This window comes from Trichosurus vulpecula, chromosome 3 (genome assembly GCF_011100635.1).
Source record: "Trichosurus vulpecula isolate mTriVul1 chromosome 3, mTriVul1.pri, whole genome shotgun sequence".
In the NCBI taxonomy this organism is placed as follows: domain Eukaryota; kingdom Metazoa; phylum Chordata; class Mammalia; order Diprotodontia; family Phalangeridae; genus Trichosurus; species Trichosurus vulpecula.
In genome coordinates this window covers 23,896,673-23,918,842 of record NC_050575.1, presented here as the reverse complement: position 1 = coordinate 23,918,842, position 22,170 = coordinate 23,896,673, and positions in this window count along the sequence as shown.

Genomic DNA, 22,170 nt, shown 5'->3' with positions numbered 1-22,170 from the left:
AGAAAGACAGAAAGTTCTTCATGAAATTCTGTAGACATAAAGAGAAACAATCCTAATGAGGAGGAAAAAATGAAGTCGATACATCTCTCTGTCTCTCTCTCTCTCTCTCTCTCTCTCTCTCTGTCTCTCTCTTTCTCTCTTTTTCTATATATATAATATATACACATATATTATATATGCATATGTATGTGTGTACACACAAAGGGAACTCAAACAACTCAGATTTTAAAAAGACAGAAGGTGGAAGGAAGGGCAGATAATAGAAACCGAATACAAAAGTATGACAGTTCTCTAAGAATGTCAGGAGTACCGAAGTTTAGGGTGAGCTGAGGCTAGCAAAGAATGCTAAAGGCAAGAAAATAAGGGATGGAACTTTTGCCTTAGGGACAAGATAAAGATCTAAGAACAGATAGACCAGCTTTCTGGAGGGCCAGGACAATGATAATGAATGATGGAAAGAAGGTAAAACTACTCAACTCTTTTTTTGTTTCTGTTTTCTGACAAGCAGAATATCCTTTGGTCTGAAAAAAACAAGGGTGGAGGGGAATAGCAAATAGGGAACTGAAATCCAAATAAGTGTGCATATTGTTAACAGATAGATACATCACAGTCCTTAGAGAGTTTATCACCAGTTCCAGAAAGTTATACTCTCTGTGGGTTGTGAAGGAAGTGGTGGCTCTGTTTGAACTATGCACAATGATCTTTGCATAGAACGAGAGATGTGACTCATGGCTGGAGGATGAATGTTGTGATAGTCAAGAAAAATTGGAAGATAGAGTCTACAGACTATAAGACAATAATCTTGACATGGATTCTCAGCAAAACTCTGGAATGTATTATTTAAGGGATAATGTGTAAACATCTAGAAAAAGAAATTGTGGTCACAAAGCTAGAATGGTTTCATCAAGAACAGATTATGACAGACTAACCTCATTTTCTTGAATGATGAGGGATATTAGTCCGGCAGATCAGGGAAATGGTGTAAATATAGTTTATCTAGATTTTAGTTAAGCATTTGACAAAGCCTTTCATGCTATTGTTGTGGAAAACACAAAGAAATATAGTTTAGGTTAGAGATGTCAAACTCATAGCCCTTTTGTAAGGGTATAAAATTCAGGCATAAACTGAACCAGATAAAAATGTAACTGGGAAATGTTTAACTAAACAAATGTACAATATGATACAGATGTTAATCTGTGGTTTTCTAAGTCAATATGCAGCCAGCTGGGATTTGTTTCTATCTGAGTTGCACACCATTTGTCTTAGATCCGAGGTTCTTAATCTTGTTTGTTTGTTTGTTTCATGGACTTCTTTGGCAGTCTAGTAAAGTCTATGGATGCCTTGGAAGAAAAATTATTGCATAAAGTAAGCTAGATAGGAAACCAATTATTTGAAATGTAGCTAGCAAAATGTTAAAGGAATAAGTTCATGAGTCCTAGGTTACGAATCTCTAAATTAGATGGAATCAGAACATGTTACAGAGAAAACATTAATTAATTAGTGAATAGTCATTAATGATTGAATGTCAATTTGAAAAAAGGGTCTTTAGCAGAATGCCCTGCATTATGCCACTTAACATCCTTATCCATAAATTAAATAAAGATACATAGATGATATGTTTATACAGTTTGCCAATGGCACAAAGGTAGGAGGTATACTTTATACATTTTATGGTCTAATTAGGATCCAAAAAGATTACCATATTGAACACCATCCTAAATGTAATAAGATGAAACTGAGTCAGGATGAAGATAAAATCCTATCAATGGTCTTAAGAAAATGACTTAAGAAGCATAATATAGGGAAGATGAGTGTAGATAGCCATTTCTCTCAAAAAGGATTGGGGATTTTAATACGTACTGTGAGCACAATATGTGTCAACTGTGCAAAATAGAATTTTTTTAAAAGCTAAAGCAATTTTAAAGCTACACTGAGAGGAAAAGAGTCCAGAAAGAGGGAGGTAATGATCTTGGTATACTTTGCCCCGGTCTGACCATATCTGGAGTTCTAGGTGTAACAATTTAGGAGGAGCACTGATAAACTAGAGAACATCCAGACCAGAGTAGCTAGGATGGAGGAGGACCTTAACAGCTTTGAAAGTAACATACTGGCATCTTTGAAAATTATATGTTGACTTGTATACTTACAAGAAAAGGCAAGCTGTACAAAAGAGTCTGTTGTACAATCCTCTTTTTCTGTTCAATTCTGCACATGGAAATGCTCTTTGCATATACTGTCTTAAATTCCAAATAATAATAAATAAATAAGGGAGAGGGACAGGGGACAGTCTCATCCGAGGAGCAGTTGCAGAAACCAAAGAAATTGAACATAGCTATTGTGCTCCAGGTTCTAGTCTATAACGGGCTCTTGTGACCAGAGTGGCCTTTGTTTTCTATGAGTGACTCAGTTTATCTCATTAAGCCTTGCTGGGTGCTGGGTCTGTGGCTTCTCTTCCGGGGCAGGAAGCCCAGAGACTCATTCCTGGGAGCAGAGAACTTCCTGTGTGATGATTCATGGGGCTGGCTGAGGGGAGGTGTTGACTACAGAGCCACGCCGTGTTGGGTGTTAACCTAGGGGAAGGGGCCAACTCAAGAACCAATCGGCCCTGGTCATTCAGGCAGCGCTTAATGATGTCAAAAACTCTATAAGAGGAGAGAAGATGGCTTGAAGATCCCTTTTTTTTCCCTTTCCGTTGGAGCCAGAGACGCCTACAGCCAAAGCTGACAGGAGCTGCCGGTAGCAGAGCTGACCCACGTGTGGAGCGAGGAGTGCTGAGCAAGGACTTGAGGCCAGTGGGTAATCTTCTTACCATAAAGGGGAAGCATGTACACGATTTTGCTTTATACCATCATGCTTCTCTGTGGCCTCCTGGTTACTCTTGTGAGGCGGACTCATTGGGCCTGGAAGCTTTTGATCAAAATATCAAAATGGGGATGCTGGTTTGTGGGTCTGTTACTGTGGAGTTTAAATACATGCTTTAGTTCCTCTGCCTTCTACCTAGAGAATTCCTTATATCCTGCGGTTCCGAACCTTTCAGGCATATATATGATTCTCTTTGAAATCGTAAATTCTGCCTTCATAATACAGCTCTCATATGCAAGAGGACTTAAATATTTCCCACTTGGCCCCAGAGCGCAAAACATTGACCAGCTGATGGGGGCGGGGGCGGGAACCAATAAGCATTTTAAAACACCTACTATGTACCTACTAGGCACTGGAGATATAAAGATAAAAGTGATAGAGCCTCTGTCCTCAAGTTTACATTCTGTCTGGAAAGTTAATATGTGATAGATACAAAATAGACAGGAGGAAGAGCAGGACAAAAGCTCTAGCAGCATTTGAACTGATATATCTTTTTTAAAAAAATGTAATAATTTATTTTAGTTTTCACTTCCATAAAATTTTGAGTTCCAAATTTTTTCCCTTCCCTCACTCCTCCCCAAGATGGCATGCAATCTGATATAGGCTCTACATGTACATTTATATTAAACATATTTTCACATTAGTCATGTTGTAAAGAAGAATTAGAACCAATGGGAGGAACCACGAGAAAGAAGAAACAAAAAAAGAGAGAGCAAATAGCATGCTTTGATCTGCATTCAGGCTCTGTATTTCTTTCTTTGGATGTGGGTGGCATTTTCCATCATGAGTCTTTTGGAGTTGTCTTAGAACCTTGCATTGCTGAGAAGAGCCAAGTCTATCAAAATTAGTCATTGCACAATGTTGCTCTTACTGTGTACAGTATTCTGGTTCTGCTTACTTCACTCGGTATCAGTTCATATAAGTCTTTTTTAGGCTTTTCTGAAGTCCACCTGCTCATCATTTCCTATGGAACAATAGTATTCCATTACATTCATATAGCACAACTTGTTTAGCCATTCCCCAGCTGAGGCGCATCCCCTCAATTTCCAGTTCTTTGCCACCACAAAAACAGCTGCTCTAAATGTTTTTGTACATGTTTGTCCTTGTCTCTTTTTTGTGATCTCTTTGGGATATACAGACCTGGAAGTGGTCTTGCTGGGTCAAAGGGTATGCACATTTTTATAGCCCTTTGGGCATAGTTCCAAATTGCTCTCTAGAATGAACTGATGCATGTTAAAGGAAATTAGGGATTCTATTGTGGGGGGGGGAGGGGAGGCAGACATGAAGAAGGAGTGTATCCTAGGCAAGTAAAGGCACAGAAATGAGCAAACATTAAGAAGGTCAATTTGACTGGACTATTGTAGAATACATAAAGGGGAGTAATGTGTAATAAGAGTATTAGTGACAGGTTGTACAGGCCTTTACATGCCACACATTGGAATTTGTATTTAGTTCTAGAAGTCATAGGGAGCCACTGGAATTTATTGAGCTGGGAGTGACATGATCAGATCCAAGCTTTAAGAATTTCATTTTGGCAAAAGTGTGGAGGACAGACTAGAGAAAGAATGAGACCTTCCAGAAAAGGCTACTGAGAGAGCTAAGGATGACCTGAAATAGGGTGGTGATGACACAGAGAGAAGGGGATGGCTGCAAGAAATGTTGGGGAGGTAGAATCCAGTGATAGATTTATGATCCTCAAATATGGTTTGGTAAAAGTAGCTTGGGCAGCTAGGTGGTGCAGTGCATAGAGTGCCTGGCCCAGAGTTAGTAAGATTCATCTTCCTGAGTTCAAATCTGGCCTTAGACACTTACTAGTTGGGCGACCCTGGGCAAGTCACTTAACCCTGTTTGCCTCAGTTTCTTCATCTGTAAAATGAGCTGGAAAAGGAAATGGCAAACCACTCCAAAAAAAAAAACCCAAAGGAGGTCACCAAGATATGATTGAAAAATATCTGGAAAAGTGGCCTATGATTTGGGGATTCAGGAAAGGCATTCTGTAGGAGATGGAACTTCCTTGGAGGGAGCCAAGGAACAGAAGGGAGGAAGGAGGAGGGCATTCCAGGCGTTGGTGATAGTTAATGCAAAAGGCACAGAGACAAGACAACGAGAGATGGAATGCCACCTCTAGTGAATAACAAGAAAGCTTGCTGAGCTGGAAAACATGCTATAATTCTGCATGTACATACATGTCTGTTTCTCTGTGTATTGGTGTAGTCTGAATGTCTGAGTGCTTTTGTGTGTATACAAGTGTTTTTGAAACTCTAAATAATGGGTCAGGTAAAAATGTTCCCTTTATCGCCCACCCCCCACTTTAAAAAAATTTTTTTAAATTTAATCTGGAATGTGTCAGTCAAGAGTAGGGTCCTCTAGAAAAGCCACTCAGGGAGACCCTTTTGATGTGGGTTCTAATAGAGGTGGATCTGAGTGATGAGGGGCAGGGGAGGAGTAACAAAAGCACTCCAGTACAATACATACGCTTCAACAAATGCATACTCATTTCCACAGATTTTAGCTAGACGGGACCTTAAAGGAATCCAACCCCCATATTCTATAGATAAGGACACAGAGACCAGGAGAGGTTAAGTTACTTGCCTAGGATCACGCAGCTAGGGTCTGAGGAAGTATTCAGACTCAGGTCTTCCTGACTACAAGTCCAGTACTGATCCAATATAACATACTGCTTCATATATTTACTGTTAGCATCTTTATGATGCCAAACATCATAAAGAACCAATAATAAATAGAGAAAATTAAGGCCTTTCTAAAGGTTATATTTTGGGGAGCTTCATGTGATGGACAAAACTTCAGATCTAGAGTAAGAAAGCCAGCTTTGCCCCCTTTCTACCTGTGGGTGAATTCTCTGATCTGTCTGGGTATCCATTTCTTTTGTAAGATAAAAAGGTTGGATGAGAATATTTACATGAACTGACGCAGCATGAAGTAAGCAGAGCCAGGAAAACAATACACACAGTTATAATAGCATAAACAAAAAGAGGTAGACAAAACTGAATGTTGGGTAGTTATAATGGCCAAATTGAAACACAGAGATGAAGGAAAAAAAGGTTACTTCCCTCCCTTCTTTGCAGGGCTGAGTAACATTGGGTGTAGAATACTGACTATGCTGTCAGGCATTGTTGATGCTGGCTGATTTTGCTAAACTGCCTTTTTTTCTCTTTCTTTTTCAACTTTTATTACCAGGGTTGGCTTATGAGTAGGGGATAGATTTGGAAATGAATATGATAAAAACAAAAGGCATCATTTAGATAATCTCTAAGGTCCTTTCTAGGCTCTCAGTGGGTGATCCCATGATCTGGTAAGTCTCCAGGGAGCTGAGAAAGGACATGAAAGACTGTTTTTCTTGAAGCTGCTAATGCCCTACAGGGAAAACTAAAACATATCACACATGAGGAGTTCCTGGACTAATAAAACTTCTTAGGGCTTATAAATGTACCAGTGAGCTGCCAGATTTTATATTCTGATTGCTTTTCCAAATGTTAGGCTGCCTTGTATAGCTCCAGAAAACTGATGACAAAGCATGCTAGGCAAAGGAGGTGTAGACCATTGATGTCAAAATACAAATGGTGCCACTAATCTGTACATGAGGATACTTGCCGGCTGCATACTTAAAACATATCTGGTTTCAGTGCCCCTTGGGAATGTTGCCAGCCACCTGTAGATGCCTCTGCTCTGGACTAGAGGTGTTAAACTCAAATAGAAATGGATCCTTTCTGCCCCATATTGACTTGTAAAACTATGAATTAACATTATCTATGTTGTATTGTATTTTTATTTTGTTAAATATTTCTCACTTAATCTGGTTCTGGCAGTAGTTAGAGGAGTTTTTGCAAACTACTTGGGGCCCACCTCAACACCTCTAGTGTAGATCATAAAGTACAGAAAGATACATATTTTCCAAACCAACTAATTTGCTAATTTGTTTCTTTTGATGATACTTATTGTCACACAGAAAGGCAGTTAAGGGGGGTGGGGGGGAGACAGTGAGACTGACACAAAAAAGAGCATAAACACAACAAAAATACTCAGGAGAAAAATTTAGGAAACAAGCAGGGCAGTATTGGTATATACTTTGAAAACAAAACAAAAAAAAAGCTGTATATAATAGAGATTCCCAGTTTCTTTTAATTTGATATGGAAATAATCTTTTTATGTCTGTCAAGTTCATAATAAAAATTTAAAAGAAAAAAAAGACTCTTTTTGCTAAGGTCAATCCCTCTATGTGTACCTTTGATTCAATCCCCTCCCAATTTCTCTATGAGATTGTTCTCATTGCCATCCTTCTCTTTAATCTTTAATTCCTTCCTATCTGCTGGTTTTTTCCCTCCTGCCTACAAAACCAAAAAACCCTTACTAGATCTCACTACTATCTGTTGTCTTATCACTGACCTTTTCTCCACTAACCTAAGAAAAGTCCTATATATTCAGTGCCTACATTTCATCTCCTCTCCTATCTTCTAAATGCTTTGCATATTTCTTCTACCTTTATCATTCAACTGAAATTGCTGCTTCCTAAATCATTAGTGATCTCTTTAACTGCTAATTTGATCACTCTTTCCAACTGGACACCACTTCCTCTGTCTTCATGGCACCATTCTCAGATTAAATATATATATGTATGCATGTCTGTATGCACACATACACATGTATGTATACACACATGCATATATATTGTTTAATAAATACACATATTTATATATGTACACATTCACATATGCATACATATATAATATGGAGTATGGAAATTTTATGATTTCCCAAAGTGTGTGTACATATAAACACACATATACACACACACACATGTATGCATATATACATAGACATTTATGTATATATAACATATGTTTGATTATATATCTGACTGCTGTATCTTATATGTGTGTATGTGTGTGTATATATGCATAAATAATCAGATACATATCAGATATATAATAATCAGGTACTGCAAAGGGAACAGGAGTAAGAGAACAGTCTGGACTGCATCTGGAAAATTGCAAAGCTTTTGCAACAACTGTTAACTACTGCCTGAAAGAGGCTCGTCTTTTTTAATATCCATATTCTTCTGCTGGTGTTGTAAAGCCAAACCACTGAACATTATGGTTTCCCAAATAGATGAATTTATGAATCACTAAGAAGACAATAGAGGTGAACAAGCCACAACACATAGTAAATTCAGAATTATGAGGGCAAAATGGAGTAAATCAAATCAAAGAAATGTATGACTGAAAAAAAGATGGACCAGTCACAAGTTGAGAGGAAAGGATAGCCATGGAATAGTCCATACTGCTTCATCATATCTTTTTCTTTCTATTAAATTTATTTTCTCTCCTTTCCTGCCTCAAGTTGAAAAAGAAAAGCAGGATCCCTATGACAAATATGCATGATCAAACAAGACTACACACACACACACACACACACACACACACACACACAAAAGACAACACAGAATGACATTTTTGAACGTGGCCAGAGTGGGAATTTTTAATCCCGTGCCTCTATTTCATGAAGTGCGTAGCACAGACACTGGTCTTCCGTAATGGTGACTGGTCAGTGCATTGATATGAGTGCTAAAGTCTTTCAAAGTTGTTTGTCTTTATGCAGTTGTTATTCTATTAAATGTTCTCCTGGTTCTGCTCACTTCACTCTGCATCATTTGATACAAGGCTTCACAGGTTTCTCTGGGAAGAGAATCATTCCTTTAGCCATTTCTTATAGCACAAGTTTTTCATTTCATTCATAAACCATCATTTGTTCAGCCATTTTTCAATTGATGGGCTCTCGCCTCCAGTTCTTTGCTAATACCCAAACTCCTATAAATTTTTGCACATTATGGATCTTTTTCCTCTTTTTTTCTGAAGACTTTGAGGAGTAGGCCTAGTAGTGGTATCACTGGGTCAAAGGGTATTCACAGTTTAATGACTTTTGGTGCATAGTTCCACATTTCAAAGATACCGGTGCTTTTGGTGGAGCTGTGAATCTGTCCAGCTATTTTAGAAAGCAGTATCAAGAGAAATTCAGGTCAAGTCCTAGCGCCTTGGGTAGACTATGTGATAAACTTATAGGAGGACACAGACTAAGAAATGTGTAAGCATAAATAGGTTGGAATTTACATTGTTGTTGGGAACACCCATTAAACATTAAAGCAAACCTGCACAACTTGGCTACTAGTAGGTAGGGGCCAAAATTAAAATAGGCTAAACTTTTTCTGGCTGCAGATAGGTTTCTAGCAGCTTACTTTCCAAGTAAAGGTATAATTAATGATTAAACTATTTTGTAAATAAACCATATTTTTTCTAAAAAAGGGAAATTTCAATTAATATCAATTACACTTACTACTTAGGATTTTTATCACAAAATCACATTAATATTTTTAAAAATTACTTTGCTAAGCAGTACAAGTTTTAATACATTTTTCAGGTTTTTTTACTGTTTACATCTAGTAACAATTGAAAACACATCAAAAAGATACAACTCTTGCTCCTCTTAGGCCAGAGACAGACTGATGATGGTTGGTTGCCTTGGGTCATGAGACAGACAGGAAAGAGTGCAAAGTGGCAACCCACACACCAAGTTACATGGCAGGCACAACAGTGACTAGTGGGAGGTGAGTTAAGCTGGGCACAGACAAAGCACTCATTACATCTTTACTTTCTCTCACATCCTCTAAATTTTTTGAAGGCTGCCTGAAATCCTTTGGGGGGGGGGTGGCGGAGAAGGCATGCTTCATTCCTGAGCCATATGTTGTGCAGGCCTGCTTTAGAGTATACTATGCAAAATTATTGGCCAGGTCTAAGTCTGCTTCAGGGCTAGTCTATATAGAGCTTTAAGGCAAGGAGATCATAATCCCACATATGTTAACATAGGAGTTAGAAATGTTACTAAAGAAAACAAATATCAGAAAAGCAGCTGACTTAGAACAAATGTACATAACAGATACCAGTGCTGGAGGACACACAGTCATGACCACCTTATGGAATCAGTTCACAAAAATATCCAGAAGGAGGGGGGAAAACACCAAAAGCACAGGTGGGGGGGGGGGGGGGGGTAATCTAGGACCTCATTAATATAGTCATAGATCACAATTTATCCAGCCATTTCCCAGTTTGGGGCCATCTACTTTGCAGGGGGGGTTGCTGATATATAAAGTGCTGCTTCAAATAGTTTGGTACATATGGTACTGGTTTTTCTGACTTTAGCTTCTGGCATATGGGGAGTAGGAGGGTAGGAGGCTGAATTAAAGAGCAAAAAATCTTGGAAATTGTTCTTGCATAATTCTAAACTGTTTTCTAGAAGACTTCTACAAATGCACAGATCAACCATAGTGTGTAAGTATACCTGACTTCCTTCAACCCTTCCAACACTGGCTATTTAACAAGACATAGATGTATCTTGGTACAGCAGATTAAGCTTCAAATTGAGAACTAGATTCAAGTCCTGCCTCTCACACACTCGCTATGTGCCCCTAGGCAGTCACTTAACCTGTCAGGGCTCTCTCCCTCAACTATTAAGTGGCACAATGTTAATCTGCAATGGTAGAGGAGGTTGTCACTTGGAAGATTCTATGTACCAATAAAATCACAAATTCAGTCCCTAACCTTAATGGATAGAGTCGTCCTCCAGCCAGGAAGACCTCAGTTCAAGTTCTGCCTCTGACACATTACTGGCTGTATGGCCCCTTGGTAAGTCATTTACCTTCTGGACAGCTTAGTCTTAGTTGCCTAGAGCTCATATGATGGGCTTGTTGTGAAGCTACAAAGTTGCTTTGATTTTCAATAATATTTTATTAGTGACTTTCATGTAGCTCTACTTTGCATCTTGTTTTCTAAACTGTTCTTACTTTTTTAAAAAGTCTTTACTTGGGACTAGGTGGGCCAGACGGACTGCTCGTTTTTCCTAAAACTGTTCAATATCATACTTCCACCACTACTCATAGCCTTTCTACAGCGCTTTAAGATCTGTAAAGCGCTTTCCAAGTTCCGTCATTGGATCCTCACAACAAACCCTCCAGGTGCGCAGGCAGGCAGGTCTGTACTTCGTTGACAGAGGCTGGTGATCACGAGCAGGGGCTCCAGAGCCCCCGGGTTAGCGATAAGCAGGAGCCAGAGAAGCGAAACCTTTCCTCCTACCGCGAAGAGAGGACTCGGAGCCACTCGAACCAGGAGCCTACTTCCGGAGCTCGGCCCAACCCACACACTCGCTCCGAAATGGAGCCTGAGGCGGACGGAGGCGGCCGCCTTTCCGGGAGGTCGGGTCACGCCGGTTTATTCAGCGATAAAGTGAGAGCGCGGTGACCCGAGGCTCGCCAGGAGGGGATCCGACACGTGCTCTGAAGCTACCCTCCCCCCTCCCCCGCCCCGCCCTGCCCTACCGGAAGGAAAAGCGGAAGCCGTCCTTCCACCCCGCCCACAAGGCCATAGCCGGGCGGGAGCTGGAGGACAGGTCGTCCGGGGGCGCGACACACCCAGCTGTCCCCATGTTCCAGTGTGTTTCCTACGTGGGTTGGACAAAAAAAAAAAACCAGTTACACAAGCAAAGGAAACAACGGCGGAAGTCTCTCTAACCCCAACCGACTCCGCAGCCGAACGGAGCGGCCCAGCTGAAAAGCAGCTACAGGCGCCAAGGCTGCCCCTCCGCTCCGCCAGCACCCGCTCTCTTTGCGTTGTTTCCAGCTTCCAACCAATCCGGGAGGCTCCCTGAACCGACCAATCAGGAGGCTTCCCTGTAGAACTCCACCAATCAGAGGCTGGAGGCGGGAAACGTAAGGCGCCCCAGGAAAGGAAATATTTTTGTATGAAAGACTAATGGAGGGTGAAGTGGAAAGTTGGATTTCTACTGTAAACGCAATATAGAAGTGAACAGCTTTGAGAATTTTTTTTTAAGTAACGAAGAACGAAAGGAGCAGAGTCAGGAGAACAATTTATGTGACAACACTATAGAAGAAAAAAAAGTTGAAAACTTTAAGATCAGTACCGTGCCCACTCATGCGCCAGAGAACTGATGATGAAACATACTATTGATTACACAGGCCAGGAGGGTTGAACGATACCTCCCATCTCTTGGCATACAGGTGATAGACTAGAAATGATTCGGATTCGCAAATCGGCTATTTGGGAAACCTACAAGGGAAGGCTTCTTCCCCTCCCCTCTTTTGGGGAGTAGATTGCAAGGAAGCCATGGTGGATTAAAGGCACGGAATGAGACCTATTTTTGTGTGCAGCCCTTGGGGGATATTTGTGGTGTTTGACTATGCGTATGTTACAAGAAATTTGCTTTTTTTTAACGGGGTGGAATGGGAAAAATAAGTTTCTGTTTTGTTTTTTTTTAATGGAGAGGTAGAGAAGTGGACGGCTTCTCACAGAGCTGCAATGTAAGTTACGTGAACTTTCAGAAGAGGTCACTGTATTATTAGTTTTAATGAACTGTTTTGCTTTGTGGCAAGTGGTCTCAGGAAGTAGAAACTATAAAACTAAAAAGGCGGGGAGGGTGAGGGAGAGGAAGTCGTAACTCCCCTTTCAAAAATTGACTTTTATTTTCCTGGTAGAAGTGGTGTTTTTAAAAGTTTTCTTTTTAGAGTTTTATCAAGTCCTTTTTCTTAGGAAAGTCTTTTTCGCAAGAATTGGAAATGGTGAGAAGCTCTTCTGTACCTTTGCCTCTGGTTAGGGGCAGGTTTGGTTCCTCAGAAGATAAATTGCCGCTGTCTTGGTGATTCCTTCACAATGTGCTAATAGTTGGAAAGGAAATTTGAATAAATTACTATTTAATGCCTGATTAGTGGACAGAGAGACATGCTATGTTGCCTAATGGCACATAGAGAGTTTGCCTTAAGAGTCAACAAGCCCTAGGTTTAAGTTTTCCCTTACAAACACACATGCTGGATGTGTGATTCTTGGCGTTCTAGGCAACTCTCTAAAGCCATAAACTGCAGACAAGGTGCCAACCTCCATTGATAGAAGGAACTTCCTTATCTGGAAATTCCCTATGCCATGGGAATCACAGGTCTGGTCTTTCAAATTTAACATGCTGGTTCCAACACTGGCCTTTTTCTGTATTTCATTCTCTCCATTTTAAAAAGTAATTCATTAAGGATATTTTCCTTTATTCCCTTTTTATGTTTGTTTTGTAATCACTATCACTACTTCCTTCCCATTAATCTCAAAAAAAAAAAAGAGAGAGAAAGGGAAGCCTTTCCTTTGTTATATAGGTAGTCATTTAAAATACTTTTATCAAATACAGCCAATTTGTGAATTTGTTTCTCATTCTGAATCTTTCCCAGGGGTGGGGAACCTGTGGCCTCAAGGCCACATATGGCTCTCTAGGTCCTCAAGTTCGGTCCTTTGACTAAATCCCTTCACAGAACAAATCCCCTTAATAAACAGATTTGTTCTATAAAACTTGGATTCAGTCAAAAAGCTGCACCCAAGTATTTAGAGGGCCACATGTGACCTCAAGGCCAAAGATTCCACACCCCTGCATCTTGTCCAACACCTATGTGGAAAGTAGGGAAGTATAATTCAGTCTTCCTGAAGTTGCCAAATCTTGTCATAGCTACCTCCCTGTGATTATCATAAGTCCCTTTCTCTTGACTCAGCCATGAATACAACCCTACAACTATGACCACCATCAATGACTTTAAGACTGTTACTGGTCAACCATGACTTTCAGTGTCCAAGAACCCTGATAAAGGCAACACTGAAAGAGGGGGAAAAAACACAACAACTTAGAGAGGAACATGAAACGGCCCTAGGTTCAAGTCTTCTGTTACAAACATACATGCTGGCTGTGGGATTCTTGGCATTTTAGGCAACTTTCTAAAGCCATAAGCTTATTGGACTCAGGGCCCATAGACACTGTACATCCTTTGTGCTGAACCTGTTGTTATTACTGTTGACCTGAGAAGTTTGGTTAAAGGAAACAACAGGCTAGGTGATAAAAAAAAATTTATATTACTTATACATTTATTTATTCCCTTAAGCATAGCAGACATGCATGCATGGAGTCAGACAAAAGTCTGACTGACTGAACAAAGAAATGAGAAAACTTGTATACATTTTTAGAACAGTCACAATTCAGCATGTCTGTATTACTTCACTTTTATGATCCCCATGTATGTTTAACCATGATACAAGACAAAGATTTTCCTTAATAGAATAGGTTGCAAATACAGTAAGTCAGGATAGTTGACAAAGTGTCAATTGGAATTACAACCCAGGATCTCTGTGTTTAATTTACCATTAATATTCCATAACATAGTATATGCCCATAAAATATTAAGATAAAAAAGTCACATAATTCAAGATAGTGTCTGGGGTCAAGGTTCTCACCCTTAATGACCATGGACAGAGGAAGGAATGCTCCATCTGGGCTTGTTGACATAAGAAGAGGCATTTTCTGAGTCACTCAGAGAACAAAGAAGCTGTTAGGTCCAGACTCTTCCTCTGTTTGATTAGTTCAGGCTCTGGGTCTTATTGAAATTACAAAAATGATATAAAATGGTATAAAATGTTCCACATTACTATAGGTCCAACAAAACCACAGCCTTAGTACTCTCTTGAGAAATTCAAATTAATTTTACTTTGTAATTATATTGTATTTTGCATAGGTTTCATATTGTAATTGATTCTGTATCTACTTAAATCCCCTTTCTATGTCCTTGAGTTGAGCTCAGGAATTTAGCTCTAAGTTAAAGATATAATTAATGGGAAAAATTGTTATATATCATACTTTCAGCTCCTGGGAAAATTCCGGGACATCAGTTTGTTATCTTTAAAGGCCTACAAGATGATCTGCTATATTTCCACAAGTACAGGAAGGAAGAAGGGTCTTATCAAACTGTTCTAGGAGTCAGGGAGTCTGCTATCCCTGGTTCACTAACCATACCCTCAGGATGCAATGCATCCCATAAATCAATGGAGCATTCCTTAAAGACAGAGAGGGGGTGGTTACTAGCCCCACATGGGTGCTAGTCCACTTTCTTTGATATACCCAATCATGTTGTCCCCATTCTCATAATGCTGTCTACTCTCTAACCAGTCATACCCATTTCCCAGTCCACCCAACTCTGTTCTCTGCTCTTTTGAACTTCCCAAAGCCTCGTCTCATGGTCTTGGTTTCTTTCTTCAAGAGAACTCTCAATCTTAAATCGAGAGGGGTGCTTCCCGTCAAAAGATAGGAAAGCTCATCTTCCTAGTTAAGGGAAAAGGAGGTGATTAAAACATAGCCTAATTTTTTTTTCCTTAGGTGCGCAATGGCTTGGTCTTGAGTCTATAGCACGGTCTCTGGAGACATCTAGTGACAAAACTGAGAATAGCAACTTGATTGGAGTAAATCCGGACTGCAGTTGGTGAGGATGGATTGAGTGGGGGAAGGGGGAAGCAACAATCCACAGTCTCCTATCAGCCCTGTGTTTGTTTATCTGTGCTTCTGTGTGTGTATAGCAAATCGTGTGCACAGAGATGAGAAGGGAAAACCTCGCTAGCAAATGCTTTTCTGTGTCTTCTAAACTAATTTTTTTTTCCCTTGGGGAAAGATTGGGAACCTTTCTGAGAAGTTTTCTAAGTCTTCAGAAAGATAATCTCTTTCCTGTAAATTTTCAAATTTTGGTTTGGATGTCTTTATAAATGCTGAAAAAGTGTAGTGAGTACTGCATTGTAGAATTTGTTTTAAGAGAAAGGGAAAATGATGGGAAATAAGAGGAGATAAGCCGATTGTGCCTGAAGTGCTTGATGTCTTTTTCAGTGCTTCCCTTCCCCCAATCGAGTTAAGAAAACTCTGGGGACTTTGAATAGCTCCAGGAACTCGCCCGTTTTGTTGATAAGGTACTTTGTTGTTCAGTCATTTTTTCACTCATGTCTGACTCTTTGTGACTCCACCTGGGGTTTTCTTGGCAAAGATACTGGAGTGTTTTACCATTTCCTTCTCTAGCTCATTTTACAGATGAAGAAACTGAGGCAAACAGGGTTAAGTGACTTGCCCAGGGTCACTCAGCTAGTAAGTGTCTGACATCAGATTTGAACTCGGGTCTTCCTGACTCCAGGCCCTCCACTCTATCCACTGCACCACATAGTTGCCTAAAAATTGTAAATCCAGGCTTCATTGGGTCCCAAAAATAAAGTTTTTAGAATATACTCACTTGTCCTGCCCACCACAAAATTTTGGATATTTTTCTATTTCTAGAAGGACCTCCTAACCTCTTTTATTGTGTAAAAACATTAGGCAATATGCAGGACTAGATCTATCCAAATCATTTAGGGCTTAAAAAAACAAAAACAAAAACCTCTCAGACTTGCTTTTGTTAATCAATCTTTACTGGAGATCAGATGGTATTTGTATGTTTCACACCCTAATTGGCAAAAAAAAAAGTCATCTGGTAATTAAACCATGGCTATATATATATATATATATATATATATGGTGTGGAAATTTTATACCATTTTATATCATTTTTGTCATTTCAATCAAGGGTCAGGACCTGAATCAATGATCTACCAAAAGAAGAGCCTGGACCTGGGCTTCTTTGTTCTCTAAAGTTTGCTCAGAGAATATCTTTTCTCTGTCAACAAGGCCAGATCAGGCTGACCTAAGAACATTCTTTCCTCTGTTAGCCATTAAAAGATGAGACCCTAATCCCAAGAGAGACTACTTCGCTTAATATTGTACTGGCACATACTATGCTATGGAATGTTAATGAAACACTGGGTTGTAGTTTCAACTTGCCCTTGTCAACACTCTTATCTTATTGTATTTACAAATCTATTCCATTAAGGAAAATCCTCTTCTTGTATCATGGTTAAACATACATGGGGATCATAAAAGTGAGGTAACACAGACTTCTGAGTCTACTAAGAATAATGTATATAAGTTTTCTCATTCTTTTGTTCAGGCAGTCAGATTCAGGTCTGACTCTGTGCATGCATGTATCCGCTAAGTTTAAAGGGAATGAATAAATAAATAAGCAATACGAATTTTTCTATCACCTAGCTCTGTTTGCCTCCTTTAACCAAATTTCAGGTTTTACAGTGGGTAAAACAAAGAAACAGAAATCAGTTTGGGCTATATTTCTAAGCAAGTTTACAATTTAAAATTTAAGAGCTCTGTTTGTCTATAGTCAAAAGGAGAGGTTTATTTAAATCAAGGAGCGACTTGAGAATGAGTGAAATTTAATCCTTTTAGATAGCTTAAGTAAGATTAATTTTAAATATTAGAAATTATAAATCCATATTTAATTGAGTTCTGAAATGTCATTTTTTTAAGAATTGCCAAGGATGGCATGAAAAAGGAACTGATGAGTTAGAAGATACAGCCCAGGGAAAAGATAAGGATAAAAGAAAAATCTAAGCCTAGGGCCCAGACTAGATGTTTCTACAGTCTGAAAGAAAGTCATGTTAAGAATTGTAAAAGAATAAGTGTGTATATTTGTAGAATAGGAATTGCACAAAGAAGCAGGATTTTAGGAATAAAGGTAGTCCATAAGCTAAAACTAGCCCTGGGAAGTATTAGATATAAATTATTGCTGTTGAGCTTAATTTTTAGGTTGCCACCCAATATTTGATATCAGGGAAATGTGTTTAAAAACTGACAAAACAAGTCATTGTCCTTAAAGTATACTTTGATTAAGATGTCTCTATATTGGCCTTAAATACAATTTAGAATGTCAACAATTAATATTTCAAAACACATGCTACTATATTACAAAACCATGGTAAAACAAATGTTAAGAATTGAAAAATGCAACTCTTTACTTGGAAACTACAGAACATTATCTGGGTATATTTTAAAGAAAGACGGGGAATATTGAATCTGCAGAGAAAACTGTATCTAGATTCTAAAAAGTGAAAAGTGGCATCAGTAAAAATTCCAAAGTGAAGAGAAAATTTTCAAAAAATGTAAGTAAAATTTAATTTGGAAAAATGCTTTTTGTTACTTCTGTGAAGGATATGACAGAGATTAGCCGTACCAGGCTTTTGTGAGCTTTTAACTAGAGTTGGGAGAACTTAGACTCCCTCTCCTGTGCATCAATGGAGGGTATAAACCACCAAAGGCTTCCTGCCTTGTGTTCTGTGTTACCATCTCTGCCACTGCTTCTGACTGTACCCAACTTAAGAAAAAATTGTGAGGTGGCATTACAAATGTATTAGAAATTGGGATTTGTAACAGAAATGTAGTATCTTTACAGTAAATTTCATCTTATGGTTTAAAGGTTTTTTATATATCTGCTAAAAACCTCAGTGGATTTTGGGGGATTTGTAATTATAATTAAGATTAAGAACAAAGAACAAACCTCTCCCCTTATTGGAGGTAATAGATGTATCTAATTAAGGAGGTGATTTTACCTACTAGAGAATAAAACAGAATGGAAACTAGTTTGAAAAAATTGTTTGAGTAAATTAGTACCTAAGTCCCCTGAGTTGTAATAGACTTATGCAACTAAGTAAGTTTAAGTAATTAAGGTTTGAGAGTAAAAGGGTGGGACAGCTAGGTGGCGCAGTGAGTAGAGCACTTGCCCTGGAGTCAGGAGGATCTGAGTTCAAATGCGACCTCAGACACTTGATACACTTACTAGCTGTGGGACCTTGGGCAAGTCACTTAACCCCAATTGCCCTGCCTTCCCCACTCCAAAAAAAAAAAAAAAAGTAAAAGAGCTTTGGAGTTGTGAAAGAGAGAATAAGAAGGGTATGAGAAACATTAGGTGTTTATTATGTGTTTATGATATGGAAAATAAAATTGCAACATGAAATTCCCAGGATCCAAAGCTATCATGTGGAGTCTTTGCCTATCTCTAACCCAGGGTTGAAAATGAAAAATCTTAGGGAAAAGTGAGAAAGTGGGGACTAGGTTATGGACGCACAAGGAATTGGTCCAGCTCTTTGGGTGATTTAAAAGGGAATAGAGAAAAGATCCTAGGGAGCTGGGAGTGCCACCACTTGTCTTTGAAATTGAGCAAATTGATAACAGATGGGCTTTCAATTTTGAAATGCTGCCAGAAATTTTTGAGATTTTAAATGCTACCATTAATGGTTGTAAAATACAGATTTGATTTGGTCAAAATCTGTCCTGAAACTAAATCATAATGTGGTTCCCCTATAATGGCAACTGTGGTAGATTAGAACAATATAAACTGCAATTGCTATTTGGCATCAAAAGATTTATTGGCTGAGTCCATGACCTTAGGCATATCATTTCACCTCTGTTTATCTCAGTTAACTAATCTGTACAGTGGATAAAAATAGTACCTACCCCCAGAGTTGCTGGGAGGACCAAATTACATAATGATTGTGAAATGCTTAACATAGTGCCTGACATAAATTTGATAATTCATCGAACTAGAAATATTGTTAGAAAAGTAAATTCTCTTTTAATCTGGATTCTTTTGAGTTATAGATTCAGTTGTTAAAAGAATTCTGCAAAAATGTTTGAAAAGCTATTTATTTAGAAATATAATATTGGTAATAATTTTCTATAAATTTGATATAGCAAAGATCTCTTAAGATGTCCTCATCTGTGTAATGGGAACCCCTAAGATCTTACCACTCCTGTTAATGGTTTAAAGTGATTAAGTTTAAGAAATAGTGCTGGAGTCTTGCAACTTACCAGCAACTGGGTAAAACTTCAGCATTTCAGTACTTTAAGATCTAGCCCCACACCCATCCTGGAGTGTGGTAATTTAATTTTAGTTAGGAATGATAGCATATTTTAAGGTTCCCCACACCCATAAAACCATAAGTCTATCTAAAAATTACAAAGAGGAGAGGTTCAATTTATATCTGTGCCACACTACTCTAAATGTCATGAAATCTTATTCTAAGATTAAAAACTACAGGGTAAACCTTGCTAATTTATGGAAGATGGAGCTGGTTAGACTGAGTTAAGATAATGAGATGCAGGTCCCTAAACTTGCCACCCACTTGTTATTAAATAAACTCCTGTATTTTACCATAGGCATCCTTCAAATATCCCAGAATAATATGGGAATAATTAGACAAGGATGAAAAAAGCTTATAGGACAAACTTAAATCAGAAATATTCTTGTATATCGTTTTAAAGAAAAAGACTTCGGTGAAATCAGTTATCTTAGAGGAGAGTAACATATTTTGGTCTTTTGCTATTTCTTACAATTGAAATTAAATAAGCATCTTTTAGTTGTTTGTGGGTTACAGTTTGTAAAGTGCTTAGCGCAGTGCCTTGCCCATATCACACCACAAATCAAGCACTATATAAATGTTGGCTCTTGTGATTGTCATTATCAGGGCTACTTTACTAGTAATTTTATGTCAGATTCATTTGTCTTGTGTGATTTCATTTACACTAAAATATATCTTCCTATTAGTTAGAATTTAATTACTGTTCCCTGTCACCTCTGTTTCTAGTCTAAAGAGATAAGAAGTAATATCCAACCTCCTAGGATGTATAAGTGACCTTTATTGCTGGTTGTGTCTTCAATAAAATGTGCTTTTGCACTAATGCCTTTCCAAATGATGAGGATAATGAGTTTAAAAGTCACTTGTGATGGAATGAATGATTTAAGATGAATGATTCTCTATGTGAGACATTTGGAAATGTATATGACTAAATTGATGTCATCTGACTAGTAATAAGTTTGTTTTATGTTTTAAATGCACACTTTTATTTTGAAACTTGGCAACATCAACACCATTAGAAAAACAACTTCTCTTGTAATTCAGGTATTGCTGGGTTATAAATTAATTCAGCTGTTGTTTGAAAACTGTTAAAAAATTGCATTGGGATTATAAAAGTTTCAAAAGCTCTCTTAGGTGGTTTTATCTGATAATTTTTTTTTTGAGGTACAGTTACCAGATCTTATCAGCACTGCTGGTAACATAGTTTAAGGTTCTATAGTGTTTAAGCCTGAGACCTGTTACTGGGGCTGGAATCTCGCCAGCCTTCAGAGTTTGAGGAACTAGCTCCACACCCAGCTAGAATGAGAAAAATTTACAAGTTTGTTTATATTAAAAGTAAGTCTCATCTCCATTTATTTAGGTATATTCAAGTCATTTTAATTCCGTAGCAAAGTCTCTAAGTTTACAATACTCAAACATTTTCTGGAGGTTTGAAGTCATCATGCGTTCACTGTGATAATGATGGGGTTTAGACTGTGGGAATCCCCTAGAACCCCACCCTGAATCTTCCCACTAGATCTGGCTTTTCATGCCCAAATAGCCTAGCCTAGCCTTCCATTGTCTGGCTACCTCTGGATTGCCTTCTGACTGTTTCCCACCCCTGATCCTGATCAAAATATCTAGCTCTATCACCCCAGCTCTCTTATTGTCTGTCATCTCCAGGTAGCCTTCAGCTACTTCCCACCCTTAATCCCATTCTCTTGGTTCCTGGAAATCTGACCTCATATCCCAGTCCCATCAAGCTCCTCCTTAGACTCCTCCTCAAGATCCTCCCTAAGCCCCTCCTGCCATCACCCCAGGACCAGCCTAGATCCCTCCTCCAATCTTTGTGTACATAAGTTTCATCTTGCCTTCATGAAGGTGCTCAGATTCAGTCTAGCTCAGTAGATTGAATCTGCCCCGCTTGTGAAAACAGGAGGCACAAATGGTAAAGACAACCCAATATGGCAAACCCTTAATAAACTTTGCCTTTTTCCTTGGCTGAGAAGGCTTGAGTCGGATTCATTCAGCAGGACCTGGCCTGTCGGTATTTTGGGGTCTCGAGCACCCCTCAACCCCAAACCTTATCACTGCTACTGTCCCAGTTATGTAGGAAGAAAAAATGGAAACAAACAATCCCAGCCTTCAAAAAGCTTAGGTAATTGTTATAAGTGTAGGCTTCCTAGTCTATGGCCTCAGGCTTTGCCACTTGAGGAATTGACTACAGACCACCAGGTGGTAAGTATTTCAGAGCCTGAACTGATTATTTTCATGAGTTTCTTTTTAAAGCAAGTTTATGGATCTGAGTGAAAATTTTAGCCATTTTTAACTGGATTGGATGAATCAGATAAAATTAGCTTTTTGGAGGACAGCTGGAATGTGTAGCTACAGTAAGTCAAAGGTGTTTGTTGCGGCCACATTTTGAAACCATTTTGCATTCACAGAATGTTTTTAAATATATAAAGCAAAATACATAAGACTAAAAGGAAACATTTATTAAAATCTGAAGTTTAAAAAACCCCATTTTTCCTAAGTTAACTAGCGTAGACTGTACAGAAAAGTAGGGAAACAGAATCTTTCAAGGGAGGTCTGGCCACTAAGGCCCAATTTTCAAAGCACAAGTAGAAGGCTCTGCCTGCTGCCCATCTATATCATTTGGTAAGAGGAGTTTGTGAGTCTT